This window comes from Protopterus annectens, chromosome 3.part1 (assembly GCF_019279795.1).
Source record: "Protopterus annectens isolate FY-2018-M chromosome 3.part1, PAN1.0, whole genome shotgun sequence".
NCBI classification, from domain to species: Eukaryota; Metazoa; Chordata; order Ceratodontiformes; family Protopteridae; genus Protopterus; species Protopterus annectens.
Genome location: NC_056732.1, coordinates 155990655 through 156012993, shown reverse-complemented (window position 1 = coordinate 156012993; position 22339 = coordinate 155990655).

Sequence of the window (22339 nt, the reverse complement as noted above, 5' to 3'; positions counted from 1 at the left end):
GAAGTTCACTTTTAAATTTTCTACCATCGAGCTGGATTATTTAGATGTCAAACTTACGAAGGATATTTGCCATCAGTGCTTCAGGTCCACCGTCTTTAGGAAAGCCACATACTGCAATTCTTTCCTGCACTTCACCAGCTTTCACCCTCACAAACAGAAAAGATCTATAGTGAAGGGACAGCTGGTGAGGGCAGGAAGAATGTGCAGCACCCTTGTGGATTTTGTTAAGGAATGTTCATTTCTGAAGGAAATGTTCATTAACCGTGGCTATCCTGAGAAAATGGTTTGTGAACTTATTGAGGAAGTTACTCTTAAAAGAACTAGAGGCTTCTACACCCCTTTATTGACTAAACAAAAGGTCTCCTCAAGTGTAGTTAGTAGTTTCACAGATGAGGTGCCTATAAGTGGTCTAATAGGTAGCAATGTTGACCGCAGAGAATCAAATACAAATTTATCTTTGAGCTTCGTCACTATTTTTAGTACTAATTCAGAAGCAATTCTGGACATCATCCGTAAGAACTGGAGGTTGATATCCTCAAATCCATCACTAGCAGGAAAATTGGGAGACGAACCTAGATTTATTTTAAACGATCTAAAAATTTGAAGGAACTATTACAAAGGGACATCCAACAGCATAGTTTTTATAAAAGGAAAGGAATGTCCAGATGTGGATTCTGTAACTTCTGTAACAATGTCCGAACAGGGGAGACATTCCTTGTTAGGGACAGGAAGTTTGTCATCAAGCATGCACTTAATTGTGAGAGCAAATCAGTTATATACATTGCTATGTGCAACTGCTGCTCTGGGTTCTACATCGGAAAAACCGACAGGAGACTGCGAGATAGGATGTATGAGCACTTGTATGCAATTAGGACATGTAAAGATGACAACGCACTGGCCAAACATATTGCATTGTTCCCAGGACATAGTTTTAGCTTTATGGCTATAGACCATGTACCCTTAAAAATCAGAGGGGCCCTGTATCTTTAATACTAGAAAATTGTGAGCTGGATTGGCAGTTGCGCTTGGACGCTTTCTGTTTCCCTGGCCTTAACACTAACTGCAACATTGCCCCAGTTCTTAAATTAAAAAGTTATTTTAGGTAAAACCTACTGTTATTATATAGTTTTCTCTGACTTTAGGTCTGACCCGTATATCAGGCAACACATATTGGATGACTTGGCAGTCTTGTGTGTTTTCAGCACCTTGCACTAACACATTGGGTCTAGCCAGTTGACTTGACCGTCTACTATTCAGGGCTTGCTTAACCTAACAGTCAGGGATATAACCTAGTCTTAGTGGTCTTAGTAGGAAGACACAATGGATTTTCACGTGCTGAATCTTTTAGGTCGCACGTGTTTTCCGCAGGGCAAAGGATATTTTTCCCCTTTCCTTTTCTTTCCCCTTCTCCCCCCCCCCCCCTTCTTCTTCCTTCTTTTTTCCTTAGTCCTGCATGGTTACAGCACAGACAGAATGTTTAATAAACTAAGCCTGAGCAAATATGAGCAGTATTTATCCCTTATACATACCTCATATAAGGTAAATTTGTTTTTAATGTTTTAAGAGAGTATCAGAGTATACTTTTCGATAGATCTACTTACATATTTTGTATAGTTGTTTATTGTAAATAGTAATGACATCTGTTTTTTGTCATCTATATTATTGTTAAGTCGCTGAGATCTTTTTTCATATAATTGAATCCATTTCTTATTGTTGTGTGCTACTTTTAAAAATGATTTTAAATGTGGGATGCCTTTATCTTTTTAGCACTTTGTATGTGTTTTTAAATACAACTGTTCGGTAACAGGAAACAGGAATATGTCATTTCCTGATGTAGTATTTTTAAAGTGAGTGTTTTTTGTCTAACTTGTTTCTCTGAAGAAGCTGCAGTGGTCTGTGGCGAAAACGCTCTTTTGGTTTGTTCAAAATAAAAGCGTTAAGAAGCTTTTTGACTCGGAGGCGTTTCTGTCTGCAAACAAGGTTCCTCATTGTGTACTTTTTGGTCTGACTTGTTTGAAAGCAGTTTTTGTAGTTTGGGTGCATGGAAGATGCCCTGAAGCTTTGGAACCTGTCTGGCTGTTATATCCTTAGCAGGATATAATCCATAAAGCTAAGGCTACTGCAACAGTGATCATGAGAATATCTACTGTTATGATAAGTCCAACTTATACAACTGTACTTTGCTTAACAAGGAAGTGAGTCAGATCTTTAAATGTGTACTATTCATAAATATCTATCATTCTGCAATTAATGTTATTTAAGTGGCGTTCAAATAAATGTAACATTTATTTGGTAAATACAGCTTTACTACCAGTCGTACTATCAATTAAATAAGATACTATCTTCCTTAAAACATTTATTTTACTTTCCTGCCTAGAACATTCAATCAAGTGGAAAAGATAAAGATAAATGTAATTGTAGTTTGGCTTCATGCAACCTAACATTATAGTAAATTATTTATTTCAAATGGTGTTAGAAAAATATGTATTAATGTATATGTTTAGTGCTTATTAAGAAATAAGAAAGATATAATGCATTTTATTCTATTAATGTTATGACAAGAAAAATGAATTCATATGAAACTGCAAGAAGCTTTTGGAAACTGCAGTGTGCCTTTTTGCAAGTTGGCCTCTGACCCCAGCAGCTGCTAGCTCAGCAAGAATTAATGTTTATGCTTCTCACAAGTGATTATCTGCTGGTTCAGGAAATTAAATGTGTGAAATAATGAGAATCTTCTGCTCTTTTCCACCTGAGCAATCGACCTTGTATATGTCACTAGATAACGCACCGGTTGCAAGGAGGAAGTGATAACATGTAACAAGGAAAATGTATTGAGAACTGTATCTACTATTATGTTCGAATTAATTTAGAACCTTGAGTGGAAACTTTTGTAAAAGGGTATTGTAACTAACCAGGTGGCTAGCAAGGCCATGTTGTTTACTAGAAAAGTTTTTAAGCAAAATGTAGTATCAGCATTTTAGATGAATAGAATATTGTAAGCTAAAGTGATGTAAAACCCCTTGTGACTGACTACGTCAGCCTGGTGGGTTAATACTAGTAAGAAACACTATAAAAGTTGTGTTCTTCCTGTTTCATTCAGACAAAATTCTGTACTTGTACGTTTTTTGCCTCCTGGTGTACACTAGTAAAGAACCTGAACCTGTACCTCCTGTGTATTGATCTTTTTATTACAGTATATTTTCATTTAACAGATTGGTCCTTTGCGTACCGGAATCCCTCAGAAGCTGCGTATCAGAGCGTAGCAGTGGTCGAAGTCTGCATGCAGGAGAAGATATCGAAATGGTTCTTCTTGAGTGAAAAGACCTCCGACTGAATTGTCGCTTAAAGAGGCTGGCCACTTTCTGATCTGTGGCTGAAGAGCGGATCTCCACTGCGAACCGTGACTGCTCAATACCAGAGGCTCAGGTAGGGAGACTTTTTGCCTTTTTTCTGTTTTAGATCAGGGACTAGGTTACAGTAAATATTGTTTTTTTTGTCAGATTTGTCATACAGATCAGGGACAAGAAAAATTACTGTTTATTTGGTCATAGATCAGGGTAACAGAATAAGGTAGGCAGTTATTCTAGATAAACTGTGAAAGGAACTGAAGTTGTGGTACCATGTGGTAAAAGGGTTACGTAACATTTATTAACTTGGGAAATCAGTGCACTAAAACATCGCGAGACCCGCACCTAACCGAAGACGCAAAATATATGCAACTACAACGTGCAGATAATGTTAGATATTATGCAAAATGGGTTAACAAATATGAATTTGATGGGAAATTAGACAAATCTTCGCTTGTTAAACTTCTTAAACAGCTTAAAAGTGATACAAAAGGTCAGGCAAAGAAACAACGGCAATTAGGCATTCCTCAGGCACACAGGTGGATTGCGGAAGCAAACCGTAGGGAACAAAAGAGTAATAATTCAAAGGCATTGTTTTTAGACAAAGAAGATAATAATATAGTAGTAGCAACAGCTCCCCCCCCCACTCCCTTTTTCAGGATATGAAGCGGGTGGACAAGCTGGTCCACCTCCGCGGTATCCTGATGTCTCAGTGAAACCGAAATTGTTTGTTAGAGATCCCATTGAAACTAGGTCCCAAACACGTAAAACACAGGGGGACATAGAATCGTATCAAATGGAGAGAAATTTACAAGCTGAGAGTGAGGAAGAAATATGTCCACTTATAGAGGTACCAAATCCTCAGGCAGGACAGGTTGGACAGGACCCAACCCTCTTGGTATATAGGCCATGGACACCGGAGGATATCCGGAAGGCTACTGAGGGAATTCTCCATCCAAAAGTTAATTTTACAAAATTCCTAGAAGATTTACAAGGCATGAGGTTAAGTTACCACTTAAATGGGGAAGAAGTAGAAAACGTAGTTAGACCAATTGTAGGTCCAGATTGGCACATAATTTGTGGCAACTGGAATCCTCGCAATGCAGAATTTAAGCCACTCCCACATAGTGACGCAGAACTTGCCAATAGATTAAAAGGCCTTACAGACCGAATCTCTGAGAAATGGAAACCTAGAGCAGACTGGACTTGTATTAATCAATGCATACAGCAAGAAAATGAAACAGTAGATGGGTACTATGCCAGATTATTAGAGTGCTTTAACAATCATAGTGGCATGACAGTTCCTGAAAATCAAACAAATGATTCCCCGTATGAACAACAATTGAAAAATGCATTTTTAAAAGGTTGCATTGCACCTATTAGTAGCTTCATTACGAAGCATATGATAGATCATCGAACAAGTAGGTTACAAGCCTTACTTGAATATGCTAGACATGCTGAAAGACATTTTAATAGCAAAAAGAAAAAGAAAGCGCAAGTCTTCACTGCTGAAGACGGAGCTGAAGTTTATGTATTACAGTCTGGTAAAAAGGGTAAGAAAAATGTACAGGGAAATAAACAGTCTGACAAGCGGTCAGAGGACTTTGAAGAAAAGAAATAGAGAGGTGAATGCTTTAAGTGCGGGAAGAAAGGACATCTAGCTAGGGATTGCAAACAAAATAAGAAGGTAACCACAGAGGATAAGGGAGATGAGGACTGACTATATGATGGTGAAGATACACCATACAAGAGTCAGAAATCATCGGAAAAAGACAATAAAGAAAGAACAAATGTAAATGTGATAAAAGGAGTAGAGGAAGTGCAAGTAGACATGGAGGATGAAGAAAATGAGGTTTTAGATTTAGCATTATTGAGCCTAGAGCTCTACCTAGCAGACTCAAAACCGGAAGTTACACTTCTGGTGGAGGGGAAGGAAGTTAAATTCCTGTATGATTCAGGAGTGTCACGGACTCTGATACACCCCTCCAAGTTACCGGAACATTCAGAATCACCTGATTATATATTAGTGAAAGCTGCAAATGGACAGCTATACCGGGAACCACTTTCCCATGATATAGCAATAACTGACCCTGTTTCAGGGATGACTCAAAGGAGTAAAACTGCTGTTTCTGTAAAATGTCCAGTGAACCTATTAGGTAGGGACCTTATGCTGATATTTGGCATAGCAGTAGTTCCGACTATGCAGGGTATGGAAGCACAGCGACAACTGGATACTTTGTGGCGCGACCGGAGGGTGAAACTTTTTACTGGTACAGCCAGGACTTAGTTACGACTGGTCCAGGGGCAGTGAACGAGGAACTGATGAATGTAGCCTTCAGTAAATCCCCCTCCCTTGACACTGACAGACAGCATTTGTTGCATTGCACTCTGTATTACTGTAGCACACCAGGACCTGATAAGGAATATGAGCAAGAATTGTTCAGAAATTGTGCAAACAGATTAGTGTTACGTAATCTGTACTGGGATACTGAGGGAAACAGTGTTGCTAGCTGTTCATTACCTCAAGAATTCCTTGCACTATACAAATCTAATCGATTACCACATGTCAGTTTAACTAAGAACAAAAATGTAAAATGGGCAGACCACAGAAGAGACAATATCCTTTGAGAAAGGATGCAGAGATAAAAATCAAACCTATAATAGCAGCATTACTTAGAGAAGGAGTACTGGTAGAATCTCCTGATTCACCATGTAATACACCCCTATTTCCTGTTAAAAAGGCAAATGGGGAATGGCGTATAGTTCAGGACTTACAAGCTGTAAATAATGCAGTAATACCTAGAGCACCTATGGTGCCAGATCCACACACTTTGTTAAATGATTTGAAACCTCACCAGAAATATTTCTCTGTGGTAGATATCAGCAATGCTTTCTTTTCAATACCTATACATCCTGATAGCCAATACTGGTTTGCATTTACATTTCAGGGGAAAAGGTATACCTATACTCGACTACCACAGGGATATTGTGAGAGTCCAACAATATTCGCACAAGAAATGGCTAGTAATTTGGCGGGATTCACCCCACCATGGGGTAGTCAAATTCTACTTTATGTAGATGACATCTTGCTAGCAGCCCCCACCCAGCAGCAATGCAGGGAGGATAAAAAAACAGCGATTTTACAAGCACCCAAACCAGCAACCAAGAAGGAAATGATGTCCTTCCTGGGAACAACTAACGTCTGCCGGAGTTGGCTACCAAACTATGCTTTGGAATCTGCTCCACTGACCGACCTCATATACAAAAAGCCGATGGCAGCACAGGATTTATTACAATGGACACCTGAAGCAGAAATGGCTTGCTGCAGGTTGAAGCAATTAATAACTTCTTCATTAGTTCTAGGATTACCAAACTATCATAAACGTTTCTTTCAAACTGTAGACTGTAAGCAAGGATATATGACATCAGTGTTGACACAACAACATGGGGATAAGCAACACCCCATAGCTTACTATTCATCACAGTTAGACCCAGTGGCGCGATCCTTGACCTACTGTGTGCAAGCAGTGGTTGCAGCTGCAATGGCAGTACAGGCTTCAGCCTTAGTGGTGTTATTCCACCCTCTCACATTGAGAGTGCCTCATGCAGTTGCGATAATTGTACTGCAAGAAAAGGTAGCTTATCTTTCTCCTGCTAGACACCTTTCCTGTATGACTATACTGTTGAGCCAACCTCATATGACAATTGAACAATGCACGACATTAAATCCATCAACTTTGCTCCCAACTCCTGCGGATGGCACACCACACAGTTGCCTGCAGGAAATTGAGCAGAAAACATTAACCAGACAAGATCTCACGGATATTCCCTTGGATAAGGCCGAGGTGACATATTACGTGGATGGCTCATGCAGAAGGGGCCCTACAGGGAAAAATCTAGTGGGGTATGCAATAGTTACAGACACTGAAACCTTAGAAGCCCAATCCTTACCACATAACTTGTCTGCACAAGCAGCAGAATTGATTGCCTTAACACGAGCTTGTACCTTAGCAAAAGACAAATGTGTAAACATATATACTGACAGTCAGTATGCTTTTTCTAGTGTACATGTTTTTGCACAGCAGTGAAAAAATAGAGGGATGATAACATCTAGTGGTAAACCAATTAATCATGCGCAATTTATTTTAGAATTGTTAGAATCTATTCAGTTACCTACTAAAGTAGCTATTTGCAAATACTTAGCTCATACGAAACAGCAGGACAGAATTTCAAAAGGTAATGCGAGAGCTGATGCAGCTGCGAAGCAAGCAACTTCAGACTCAGAAACTTTACTTTTAGATGAGGAATTACAACCCTCTGAAATTTTAGACCTAGAAATGTTAAAAACAATGCAGACGCTTACTACAAAAGCAGAGAAACAAAAATGGGAAAAACGAGGAGCAATCCTTGAAAACGGGCTGTACATCTCCAAAGAGAAAAAAACAATTTTGCCGTCTAATTTGTTTAGATATGCAGCTTTGTTGAGCCATGGGCAGTGCCATGTCTCAACAGGGGGGATGGTACAGTTAGTAAACTGAATATTCCAAACATATGGATTCACAAATTATATAAAAAAATTTTGTGCGGCATGTCATATTTGTAACAAACATCATGCACAAGGGGCATTTAAACCTAAACAAGGAAGTTTTCCTACACCGCCATATCCATTCCATACTATTTGTATGGATTTTATAGAATTGAACAAATGTGATAACAAAAGGTATTGCCTTGTCATTGTAGATATGTTTTCCAAATGGGTGGAAGCCTTTCTGACTAAAAACCCAGATGTAACAACAGTGGCAAAAGCTCTCATAAAGGAGATTATTCCTAGATTTGGCATACGGGAAAGGATCTATAGTGACAATGGTACACATTTTGTGAATCAGACCATACAGCAATTGGGACGCTTCTTTGGGATTTCCCTTAAGAACCATTGTTCCTATCACCCTCAGTCTGCAGGACTGGTGGAGAGGCACAATGGAGTCCTTAAGAACAAACTTAGAAAGTTAGTCAGCGAAACACAGAAGAACTGGGTGCACTGTCTGCCTCTGGCGCTGCTGAGTATGCAAACAGTTCCAAATGCAAAGGGTTTAACTCCTTTTGCAATGGTGTTTGGGAGAGCATATTATGTACCTCAGTGGAAAGCTCTCATGCCTGCAGACCAGGAGGTTGATAGTTCACTAGCTAGTTATATGAGGAAACTGTTAACAAATAAATATCTCTTGCAGTTTAACTCTTTTTCAGATAAAGAACAGACCAGACCATTGGAAGCGATTCTAGCCCCGGGGTCCTGGATCTGGGTGAAGGTAACAAAGAGGAAGAATTGGGCAAGCCTGAAGTGGGAAGGACCATACCAGGTACTGCTGGCCATGCCTACTGCAGTCAAAATAGCTGAAAGGTCATCTTGGATCCATTTGATGCACTGTAAACCGGTAAAGAACTTTCAACTTGATAAAAACATTGTAACTGTTACGCAACAAGAACAAAATGGCCAAAGATAAGAATTCAGACCAACCTCAAAAATGTTGCATAATCATATTATTGAGCGTACACTTGTTGACTGTATTTTTGACAATTTTCTTTTTGTTGTGTTTTTTTTCATTTCTCAACCACACAAGTAAAACTGGATAAACGTGATGAGACATTCATAGACTGGCACCCAAACTTTAACACATATCTAGCAATTAAACGTGTATATGCTGAGACTATGAACATTTCAAACTGCTGGGTTTGTACAGCTATACCAACAGCATATGGAGGACTACTAATGTCCGCTGTTCCTTTAGGGATCAATGAGACTTGGGAGAATTTGCTTTTTGACACAGGAACTGTGAGATCACAGAATAAAATAGCATTGTATTTACCTGTTACACAAAAAGGGATTGTGTGTTTTTTCAAGAATGATACTCTCCAGGTGGGCTGGAGTAACTGTAACATAACAATATCTTATAAATGTTATATTAAGACTAAAAGTGGGGGTACTGTTTGCAATTCTAACTATGATTCATATTTGAACTCAATGAAAACGACATTGAATGAAGTACAAAGAAATCCTGTTTTGATTAAACAATTGTCAATCATAGATAAGAAAATGTTTCATGCAGGGTTGGTGCGTATTAGCACTAAAGTTGAAAACTGTTATTTTGTGTGTGGGAAAAAGGCATACAAATGGCTACCTGAGAATTGGTCCGGCAGTTGTTTTTTGGGCTACCTGGTTCCAGCCATACGACACACTGCGGAATTACCTCTGGGTAAAATACGGAATGTGAGAGATGTTTCCAAGAAAACCAAAGATCCAATTGAGAAACCTGTGAATCCAGTAGGGCAAGTTGAAGCAGGTTGGAAAGACCATAATTCCATGAAGGACAAAGACAAATTGACTCATATGGACTTGAGTGACAGTGTTATATCTTGGGCAGGTATACTCCCAGCGTATGGTGCAGTCAAATCGATTTGGGAGCTGAGAAAACTGTCAAAACTTCTCAAAGTAATGAGTAATGCAACTTTTTCTGCTCTTGAATTAGTGACTGATGAACTGAATGCCATGAGAATTGTTGTGTTGCAAAATCGGATGGCTCTTGACTTCAGCCTAGTGGCGAGAGGTGGTACGTGTGCGCTTATCAAAGAAGAATGCTGTGCGTACATACCAGATAATAGACATGAAATTAATAACCATCTGGAGGTGATTCAGCAAGTGTCGGCCATGACCAAACCAGGCCCAAACCCTCAAATGGATTTTTTCCAGAATCTGTTTGGGGGGTGGGGTTCCATCCTAATGAATATTCTGATTGCCATTTGTGTGGGTTTACTCCTATTAGGAACATGTGTTTGCTGTGGAATCCCCTGCATGAAAAGATTAATTAAAGATTTTATAGATATGTCTGTCTCTGAAACCTTGTATCAAGACATTGAACTTGAGGAATTGGTTCCAAATGAAATTTTCCTTGAAGTCTAAACTGAACGACTCTCTTAACTGCAAGTCCAAAGTGGAAGAGGTTAGGAGAAGAAATAAAAATCATTTAAACTTCTGAGAATAGAATAAAAAGTATTAACAGGGGGGGAAATGTTAGAAAAATATGTATTAATGTATATGTTTAGTGCTTATTAAGAAATAAGAAAGATATAATGTATTTTATTCTATTAATGTTATGACAAGAAAAATGAATTCATATGAAACTGCAAGAAGCTTTTGGAAACTGCAGTGTGCCTTTTTGCAAGTTGGCCTCTGACCCCAGCAGCTGCTAGCTGGCAATAATTAATGTTTATGCTTCTCACAAGTGATTATCTGCTGGGTCAGGAAATTAAATGTGTGAAATAATGAGAATCTTCTGCTCTTTTCCGCCTGAGCAATCGACCTTGTATATGTTACTAGATAACGCACCGGTTGCAAGGAGGAAGTCATAACATGTAACAAGGGAAATGTATTGAGAACAGTATCTACTATTATGTTCGAATTAATTTAGAACCTTGAGTGGAAACTTTTGTAAAATGGTATTGTAACTAACCAGGTGGCTAGCAAGGCCACGTTGTTTACTAGAAAAGTTTTTAAGCAAAATGCTGTATCAGCATTTTAGATGAATAGAATATTGGAAGCTAAAGTGATGTAAAACCCCTTGTGACTGACTACGTCAGCCTGGTGGGTTAATACTAGTAAGAAATACTATAAAAGTTGTGTTCTTCCTGTTTCATTCAGACAAAATTCTGTACTTGTACGTTTTCTGCCTCCTGGTGTACACTAGTAAAGAACCTGAACCTGAACCTCCTGTGTATTGATCTTTTTATTACAGTATTTTTTTTCATTTAACAAATGGATATGAAGTTTTTTTTCCTATAAAAAATACTATGAGTGTTATAATCATTAGAGACTGGTGTAAATAAAGCTAATAAAACAGTTATAGCTGAACAGTTCAAGTTCCAGCCATTCTAATGATTATCTCTGCAAATTAAACTTATTAAGTAAAACATTTAAAAGAACTGAATAGTATGACAAGCCTTTGAAAACAATTTGAATGAGTGGACTAGAAATACTGCTAAATCTCTATGATTTTGTCAAAAATTATGTCAGATAGGTTTACAAAAGAGAGAACATCTAACTAGCTTTAGATAGATTTAAATCATTTATCCTGAAACATCATAATGGCTGATGATAAAAAATATATATATTATAACACTGATTTAAACCTAAAACAATTCTAATAATCATATATATATATGTATATATATATATATATATATATATATATATATATATATATGTATATATATATATATATATATATATATATATATATATATATATATATATATATATATATACATATATATCATTGCTAATAAGCAATGTAACTCCACATAAGGATCCTTCATCACTAGTTAATGTATTTATTACAAAAAATGTTTAATAGGTTTAGATACTAAAATAGCTTCAATTTTTTTCCATGCGCTACAGACAGATGAGTAGGATAGAATGATCAAATTTCTCTATTATCCTTAAGGAAGATGTATTACATCAAGGAACTGAGAGATGTAATTCAATGTAAACTTACAAAAGCTAATAGCTTCTTCAAGAAAGTGACCAGAATAATTCTATAATTTGAAATAATCATTAATCTAGCAGGGTATTTGGGAAATACATTTTGTCACAACTTGAAGCATTGGATTAGGACTGGAAAGATTTTCTTTCTGAGTAACAGGAGATGAATAATCATACTCAAAGTTATTTAAGTAACTCTAAACATTACCCCTTTAAATAGAATTCTACCTACTGGCCATGCCCTTTTAATTATTTCTTGCTTGCCCAGAAGAAGTTTAATCAAACAGTGATTGCTCTTGGCCTTCTGTTATGGTGTACTGGTTTGGCTTTCAAAGATCTCTTAGAGATCTCTGTGCTGTCTTATTCTTGTCAGCTATGCCAAAACCAGGACCAAAAGTATTCTTGAGCCAGCTAATAAGGAAAGTAGTCATGTTGTTTCAGGTAATCCAAATGATCTTAAATACCACATTGAAGAGCAGTTCACACTGCTGCACAGACAACCCTCTGACCTAATTTTCTGTGTAGTATATACTACCATTATAAATGCTATTCTATTCAAAAACAAAACCTTCAGATGTTAAGTGAATCTGTTGAGTGTATTACTTATCTGAAACAAAGCACAACTTCTATTTTCTCCATTATTCTACTTCACAAAAAATAACACTTATCAACCACCACCAGATTTTATATATTGTTCCCACCAACCCCCTTAAAAATTGCACCAAATAATGTTTCCAAAGATTTAAAATAAACTGAAGTATTTTTCTTGCTCACATTTAATTAGAGCTTCTCAAAACTGGACATCACAGAATAGCACTTTTCATTACAAATTATACTGTTGTGTATTGCTTCTTATTAAACAGTATGCTGACTTGTATTTGCAGATATTTTAAAGTAATATATTCTTCTTGCATATAATTGTTTTACTTTGCATCATGTGCTAAGAATTTCAGTTGTCTGTTAGAACTTCTATCATGCATAGCATAACATCATTTCCTATTAATTTTACTGTGCATAGAATAGCACTTGTTAGTCATAGCTATGTTGGTGAGTGTTACTTTCCCATTAAGTGCTACATCAAAGTAATGACCATTACAGATCATAAAGAATTTAGTAATTCTCTACATTTGTCAGGAATTCCAGCAAAACATTGCTCAACAGTAGAGAGGAACATCAAGGGCAGATATAAGGAGTATCTTATAAATGAAGTAAACATCACAGAAGCTGTATTGCTGCATGCACAGCCTATACTGAAAGAAGAAGAAGAATCCACCTGTGTTGATGAGAGGTATTGCCAGCTATCGAAAAAATAGCCAGCGCACAAAATATGGAGAAGCAAGGCTTTTATTAAGTCTTCACTGTCACAGACCAGTTTCGGCCAAAGGCCTTTTTCAATGTAGATATCCAACTGTGATTAATTAGCCTATTTATAGGCATATGCAAAACCTAAAAATTAAACCACCAATTAGTATGAATCAACATAAGAAATTAACATGAAAATTACAAATGATCATTCAGACCGGGCAGGAATAGCCCACCTAGTCTTAACTATCCAAGCCTTTTCTTTCTTATTTAATATATCATGCCAACCAGCCATAGAATACTTAGGACCACATACTTTATCAATTATAATCAAATCTGGCAGTGACATGAACAACGGCATGTTTATATAGTGCATTGGTAAGAACCTTATTTCAAATGTTCAGAAAAACATAACCTCATAGGTCTAGATATTTGATCCATATAAAAAGCAGAGCAAGTGCATACAGCGAGATAGACAACCCAGTAACTACTACAGTTTGCAAGTGTATTACTTTGAAAAATAAGAGATGTATTTTTGCTAGTAAATTCTTTAGTCTTAACAATATATTTGCAAAAACTACAGTGACAACAGGGGAAGCAACCCACCAATTTGGTTCCATCTGTTGTACTCTGAACCATATTAGTTGATTGGGGATGATGTTTATAAAAACTAAAACTCCCACCTAAGGTTTTATCCCTGCAGAACAAAAAAAAAACATCTTTTGTTTAATAATTCACAAAGCTGATCATCTGCTAAAAGAATATCCAAATGTTGTTGAACTAAATTCATAAACTGATGTGTATTTCTACCATAGGTGGTTACAAATCTGATATTGGAGTCTGAATTCTTCCTGTGACTATGATATGTGAGTAGATCATGCCTAGGTATTTTGTTAGCCTCACTATTAGTTTGTAACAAATGTGCTGATGAGTACCCATGTTCTATAAAGCAAGATGTTAGTACTTGATTAAAATGTGAAAAATCCTGAGTGGTGGAGCATATACACCGAATCCTCATATACTGAGATTTAGGGATATTGTGAATAATGTCTTTTGAATGCAGCTGGACGCATGTAGCAACGTGTTAGAATGAAATGGTTTCCGAAAAACTGAACTAGCCAGTGTGCCATCAGGCTGTCTAACATCGCATCAACAAAAGAAAGTGACTGCATATCAAAGTTGACCATAAAGTGAATGCCCCATTTGTTTTCATTAAGATATTGAACAAACTTATGTAAATATATGACATCAGATTTCTAAACCATCCAGCAGTCATCCAAAAAATGCCTCCAGATATCAATTTCTTCAAGAAACAAGTTATGACTGCTGTCATAAATCATTTAATGTTCAAAATATCCCATAAATAAATCAGCATAAATGGAAGCAAATGTAGCACCCATTGCTCTGTCTTTAGGTTGTAAATAGCATTGACCATTAAAATAAAAAACATTTTTGGTGAGGGCATGCTCCATCAAACATAGAAGAAAGGTGTTAAACCCCGGAATATACAAAGAAATTTCTCCAAACCAAATTCCAGTGCCATAAGGCCAGCCTAATGAGGAATACTGGTGTATAATGATGTATCATCAAGAGTGCACATCAACCACCCAGGATCTAATTGGGTATTAGATACAAAGTTGAGAGACTCCATCGTATCCTGTATACAAGCCCTAATTGCCTTTAATAGGGGTTTCAAATATCCCGTCAGATAAACAGAGATTAGTTCCATTAAGGAACCCTTTCCTGAAACAATAGGTCACCCTGGTGGATTGCTAGCATTCTTATGAATTTTATGAAGGAGATATAGATGTTGTGGCAATGGATCTTTGACCTTTAAATGAAAACAAGTTTTGTCACAAATAATGCCCGCACTCACTGCAGTATGTAAAAATTTATCAGTTTCAATTTTTGAACTTGGATGTAGGGTCTATGGACATTGCTGTATAAAATCTACCATCCTGTAACTGCTTATTAGCTTCAGCAACATACATGGACCAATCCATCACTACATTGGAACCACCCTTGTCAGCTTGAATAATAACCACGTTTTTATCTTTCTGTAATCTTTCAAATTCTTTAATCTCTGACTGAGTCAAATTATTTGGAAGAAAAATAATCTTGCATTTTGGAACCAAAATGTAGTTCCTTAAGGATACATTTTTGTGTGATATCAACATACTTATTCATGGGTGGGACAAACGTAGACGGATGAAATTTAAATCCGGGTTCAGTAGACGTCTAGATGTCACTATTTTCTGCATTATTAAAAACAATTTGAGATGAAGTAATGTACAAAAAGAAATTAAATCTGCAACAAAAGTATTTTCAAAAACAAAAAATCCAGGGATAAAATTTAAACCTTTATTGAGTAGCCCGTATTCCACATCAGATAATGCAGTAGATGAATATTTAACACATTGTTTGTAACTGTTTCGGTTCCAAAAGTTGCAAAATTGTTTCTAAAGACACATTTGGATTTGTGTTTCCTACCCCCCCCCTTCTATTCCTAAAGGGATCTTGCTGGTAACATGCTATGAACTACCCAACTCAGAGGAAAAACGTTTCTTATGAGCTGGTGATTTTTAGTGAGTATCAGTTTCTGTGTCGGTATAGGAAGAAGAATCTTCCCCCAAAGTATCACTGTTAGTCTTTTTAAGAATAGATTTCTTCCTTTTCCTTTGTTGACCAGAGTGAGAAACATCAATATTGACAAATGTAACATTTTTGACATGTTTAAATGGCAGGCCTTGATTATAATCCTTCAAGTCCCTGTTAAATTTACGAAGCTTATGCTCCTTCAACTCTTTTTCAAATTCTAACAAATCAGTACTTAATTTTTGAAAACAGTTTTTATAGATATATACATTTTCAAACTGTTTAACTTCCTCACAAATCCCCATTACTTCAGAAATATAAGCATCAATTTTGCATTCATAAAACACATGCAAAATTTTAACAAATTCCATTGAAGTATTTTGTTGGATGTCAGACTAAGCCATAAGCAACATACTATCTGGTTGTCCCACCAAAGGTTTAATATGAATTCTGAGGCCCCTAGGTGAAATAACCTTTCCATATATGCCTTAAATAACTTACCATGCCAAACACAGGTTCTTAAAGATTTCATACTCTTAAAAAAAGTTTGTCAAATGTAGAAAAGTACCTAGCATCTGAATGAGATTCATCATTATTATTAAGTTGCTCATTATCTTTATGTAACCCAAATATTTCAATATCCTCTTAATTGGCTGATAATCTTTTCAGAATACTAATGAGATCCATATTAAGTAAAGGATCACCGTTTATAAAAACTGAATTAAGAAAAAGCACTACCAAACAAAAAAGGCCCTGTTAGTCCTATAGATTCCTATTGAGCAAACAGAGTTAAATAGAATGCCACACCTTTATGTATCTCTAAAATGTCAAAACCATGTTAGATTTCAGTTTGTAAGAAATCCACCTCACTTGGATTGAAAAATAGAGGCTCACCCATGTGGGTAAACCCATATAAAATAGTTAATATAATATAAATCAGTATATAACTGTAGTTCCTTCAACTGAACAACAGATTACATGTCCCAAATAAAACTAATATATTGAACAAAATAGAATAAACCAGGGAAGGTTTTGTAGATAGAATTGCAAACACAGGAACCGTTCTTTTCCCCCAAAACCATCAGCAATTTATAAAATACAGGGAACTTTTCCAATGTGCTTAAATAATAATGCCTCCAAAGAAACAGAACTACACAGCCCATATAATTAGAAAACAAAATGACTTTGTTATTGCAAAATAAATTAGTATGAAAACATAGCAATGTCCTAGTCCCAAAAGGAATATATAGTTTCAATTTACCACTGGAAAAAGTATTGCAATATCCCAATCAGAAAGGCTATTGACTTTTACTGCAACTGAATGGATAAATCAAAGGAGGCCCACTGGAGGAAATTACAAACACAAACACATCCTTCTGCTTCAAACATTTAACACTTCCGACATTTTCAGTTGTAAAACACCCCTTCAAAAAATGAAATAGCCAACACAGGAACCACTCTGCTCCATCAACACTATTGACAACATGAGGAATTCCTCCGACCAATGTCCCAATGTATATCGATGTCACAATCCAAAAAGGGACTATATGTTCTTACTACAAAAAATATAAATATAAAAATAAAGGGAGGCCCAGTGGAAGGAGCAACACACATGAACACTTATATTCTTTTCAAACAATGGTACCAAATGTACTGACACTTCCGACCCGTGTCATTGTAGAGCACTCCTTCACTAAATGGAGTGGCAAACACCAGTGTTATTCAAAAGCCATAAACAGATGTCCTCGTTTCCATGAACCATGCCAAAAAACCAAACCATTGCTCAGTCCAAGTTACAAAACTGTAAGTTCTCTCGATGAGAGAATAGCTTAAGTAACCAGACCAGAAGCATGAAGTCCAAAGCTGTAGGCTAAATGTACGAAAAAGAGCTCCAACCAAAGGAGTACCAAACACAGAAACCTTACTCCTCAAACACCACCAGCAAAATGGACTTCATTGTAGAGTGCCCCTTCACTAAATAACACCAGTGTTATTCGTAGGCCATGAACAGATGTCCTCGTTTCCATGAACCATGTCAAATAAACATACCATTGCACAGTCCAAGTTATAAAACTGGAAATTCTCTCGACTGGAGAATATCTTAAGTATCCAGATCTAAAGCATAAAGTACAAAGCTGTAGGCTAAGCATATGAAGTAGTTCTCCAACCAAAAGAGCACCAAACACATAACCTTACTCCTCAAATGCCACAAGCAGAATGAAGAAAATGCACATCCAACACCTAGATCTTCCACTCAGATGGCAAGTGCAACAGTTCAAAAAGACAAACCCAATATCAAAAAAACAGCCAACACACAAAATGAGGAGAAGTAAGACTTTTATTAAGTCTTCCCAGTCACAGACCAGTTTTGGCCAAAGGCCTTTTTCAATGTAGATATCCAGCTGTGATTAATTAGCCTATTTATAGGTATATGCAAAACGTAAAACATAATCCACCAATCAGCATGAATCAACATAAGAAATTAACATGAAAATTACAAATGATCATTCAGACTGGGTGGGAATAGACCACCCAGTCTAATTATCCAAGCCTTTTCTTTCTTATTTAATATATCAAGCCAACCAGCTTTAGAATAATTAGGACCACACACTTTATCAATTATAATAAATTGAAATTTGGCAGTGACATGAACAATGGCATGTTTTTATAGTGCATTGTTAAGAACCTTATTTCTAACATTACACAAATGTTCAGAAATATGTAACTTCATAGGTCTAAACATTTGACCCATATAAAATGCTGAGCAAGTGCATACAGCGAGATATACAACCCATTCACTACTGCAGTTTGCAAGTGTATTAATTCGAAAAATAAGAGATGTATTTTTGCTAGTAAATTCTTTAGTCTTAGCAATATATTTGCAAAAACTACAGTGATTACAGGGGAAGCAACCCACCAATTTGGTTCCATCTATTGTACTCTGAACCATATTAGTTGATTGGGGGATGACATAGATGAATGGTAAGAACTGTAAAAAGCCATAAAAATAACTAAAAAATTTGGTACGTTATACTTTCATGTGGAATTTTGTATGAAGCTTGTGGTATTTCTGCTGCTATTTGGGCATCATTCTTTTTTAAAGGTTGTTTATTGCTGTCCTTGCAAACAGCTTTTGTGGAGTTATAAGACTTAATAAAAGTCTTACCTCTCCTCATTTTGTGTGCTGGCTCTTTTCTCGATATTGGGTTTGTCTTTCTGAGCAGTTGCACTTGCCGTCCGAGTGGAAGATCTAGGTGTTACGTATTGCCAGCTATGCCAAAAGAAGTAGTGCAGTGAATGTTTAACATATGACAGCATGGCTAGCTGGTATTTTGAAAAGAATTATGTGCCATTTGTATATCAAACTGATTTGTACAGATGTTTGTGTTGAAAAATGCATTTATAAAGCTGCTTGTGCTAAAATATACCAACAGTGTGTCCTGCTGGACAGAAAAAGAAACACACCTGCATGTCAGACTATGTTATAACTATTGAAATTAATATATTGTAGCAGAGGATACTGGAAGAGAAAAAGTTAGTCGCAGTCTAGCTAACTTTGCAAAATAGTTTGAAATTACATTACGTGGTAGGCCATAAGGAATGCATAGTACAGTTCTTTTTTTTTCAAAACAGGTTTATTGTTTTAACATATAAGAGAAATATCATAACAATTTTATACAAGTAATTAAAAATAGGTATTATTATAATATTCAACAAAACAACTAAAGTATTTACAAAGACATCCACTACAATCAGATCAATTAATTAAACTAAAATACCATGCTATTGAAATTAAAAATTTTTTAACAAATTTTGTAAATTATCCCATACAATAAAATAAGATGTTTTTCTATTTGTTCTAGTCCTAATTGTGTTTATTTCCATATGGCACACTATATTCATAACATTTTTAAATTCATTGAACGAAGGAGGTGTATCTGAAATCCAATTTCTAGTTATTATTTTCCTAGCCACTGCTAGAATAGACCATAACAAGGGAAGCTTAACATTTTTAACACTTTGAGGTACAGGTGTGTTGAATAATATAAGAGATTTAGAAATAATGAAATTATCTGTAAAAAGAGCCTGCAAAAATTCATTAATTGACTTCCAGTATTCTTTCAATTTTATACAGTCATAAAACATATGAGCCCAGTCAGCATTAATTTCTACATTACATCTCTTACATAGATTATCTTTATTATTTATTTTATTCATCATCAAAGGTGTATAAAAAGATCTATGTAAAAAATTCCATGTATAAAGTCTCCAGACAATGGAAGACGTAGTTCTATAAGCAGATTCCAATATATATTATTTATCTTGTTGATTTGCTGGGTCCCCATTAATAGAAGTGAAATAATTCCAGTACGAATCTACACTGTAAAAAGTTTCTTGTCTGATAACTTTATGTATGTATGAAAGTTTACCTTTATCAGAAACTTTATGTTGTAAATTTAATATCAAGTAATCAATCAGTGTTGGAATAGATTCTTTAACAGTTATAGACATTAAATCTATTTTATTAATGAGATGTTGTCTAAAGGTCTGAACCTCTAACCAGCAAGTTTCTCTTAGATCAAATTCTTGTTTTAAGAAATCTAGATTTTTAACTTTATTATCAGATATCAACTGATACCAGTATTTTAGATCATTATCTATAGCTAAATGAGTTCCTTCAGAAGTAGATGACAAAAGCATACCCTGAGTATACATTATAGGAAATACAATAGAATTCCATTCCCTATACTTAGGGTGCATGAATATAAAGTTACAATAACTAATAATAATATTTAATGGGTAACAAACCATATGTTTAGGTGTAATAGGTGAAGTACAAAATTCCTTTAGTAACCATAACATGGAGTTATTTACAATCATATTTTTATGTGTTAAGGAGATTTTCATGAAGTGTATACTAATTAGCTCCCAATAATCTTTCCATTTTGTGACATATGACTGATCTATTAATAAAGTAATAACTTTTACAATAGAAGAGATAGTATATAAATTAAAGTCTGGAAAAGAAATACCCCCTTGAGACCGGCTATTAGTATGTTTCTTTAATGCAATCCTAGGTCTATTAAGTGCCCATAAGAAATTTAACATTAGTGTGTTCAGTTTCTTGATAATTATTTTTGTAGGTGGAAGTATTATTGATTGTATTAAGTATAAAATCTTGGGGAATATTATCATTTTAATAATTGTAAGTCTCTCCTCCATAGTAAAAAACATATTATTCCAGGTATTAAAAAGATTTTGTATATTAAGAAAACATGTATTATAATTATTATATATAATAGATTTAATATCTTTAGATAGTATTATACCTAAATAAGTTATCTGACCTGAATTGGGTACATATTTAGTAAAATCACTAATGAGAATATTTTTTCGTGTATATATAGGTAGTATTTTAGTTTTTCTTCATTGAATATTAAACCAGAAATACTTTTAAAATTCATCATGTTATCAAATAGAGACTGTATAGAAGAATTAGATCCTGCTGATGTAATTAGAACATCATCTGCAAAAAGTTGAATTTTGGATGTTGTATTTTCATCTATTTCAAAACCCTCTATGTCAGTACTGTTTCTGATCAAATTAGCCCAAGGCTCCATTACTAAAGTGAATAATAGTGGAGAAAGTGGACATCCTTGTTTTGTACCTTTAAGAATGGGTATTTTATGTGAAACATATGTTCCTACCTTAATATAAGCCAACGTTCCTTTGTATAAATGTTCAATTAGATTTACAAATGCATCCGAGAAGTTTGTGCACTTCATTAAGGTAAACAGTCCCAACTTACTGAATCAAATGCTGAACTTATATCAAGACTAATAAGTGTTAAATCTTTCTTTTTCCTATTTGCAAAATCTATTAATGTTAAAGTTCTTCTTATATTATCAAAAGTATTTCTATTTACAATGAAGCCTGTCTGATCTATATCTATAATGCCGGGAATGATTGTCTTCAATCTATCAGCAAAGATATTCATAAACATTTTATAATCAACATTAAGTAATGAGATGGGCTGATATGAAGAACATCTAGTTGGATCTTTATTAGGTTTTAAAATTGGTGAAATAAATGTATATTGCCAAGATGGGGGGGTTATTAACTCAGTTTGGGGCAAAATAAAACCTTATGTATTAATGAATATGTATTTTTAGAAAGGATTTTATATATGTCTGGTATAATACCATCATTACCCGGTGCTTTGTTTGATTTAAGCTTATTTATTTGTGTAATAACTTCTGTATATGAAATACTCTTGCCCAATAGTTTAATCTGTTGTTTATTAAGCATTTTACTCATATTTGTGGTTATAAACTCCTTTATTTTATCTTTAGGTTCCATGTTAATATTATTATGGTTAATTTTGTGAAAGTGATTTCTAAATTCATCTAGTATTTCTGGTATACTAGAAACATTCTTCTTTTCCTTAGAGAAAAGATTTCTTTGATATGGTTTTGTTTATTCAACCTTTTTGTTTTATTTTTAAGTCTATGTAAGTATTTGGGGCTTATTGAATAAGACAAAACTTGTATTTCTCTAAAGT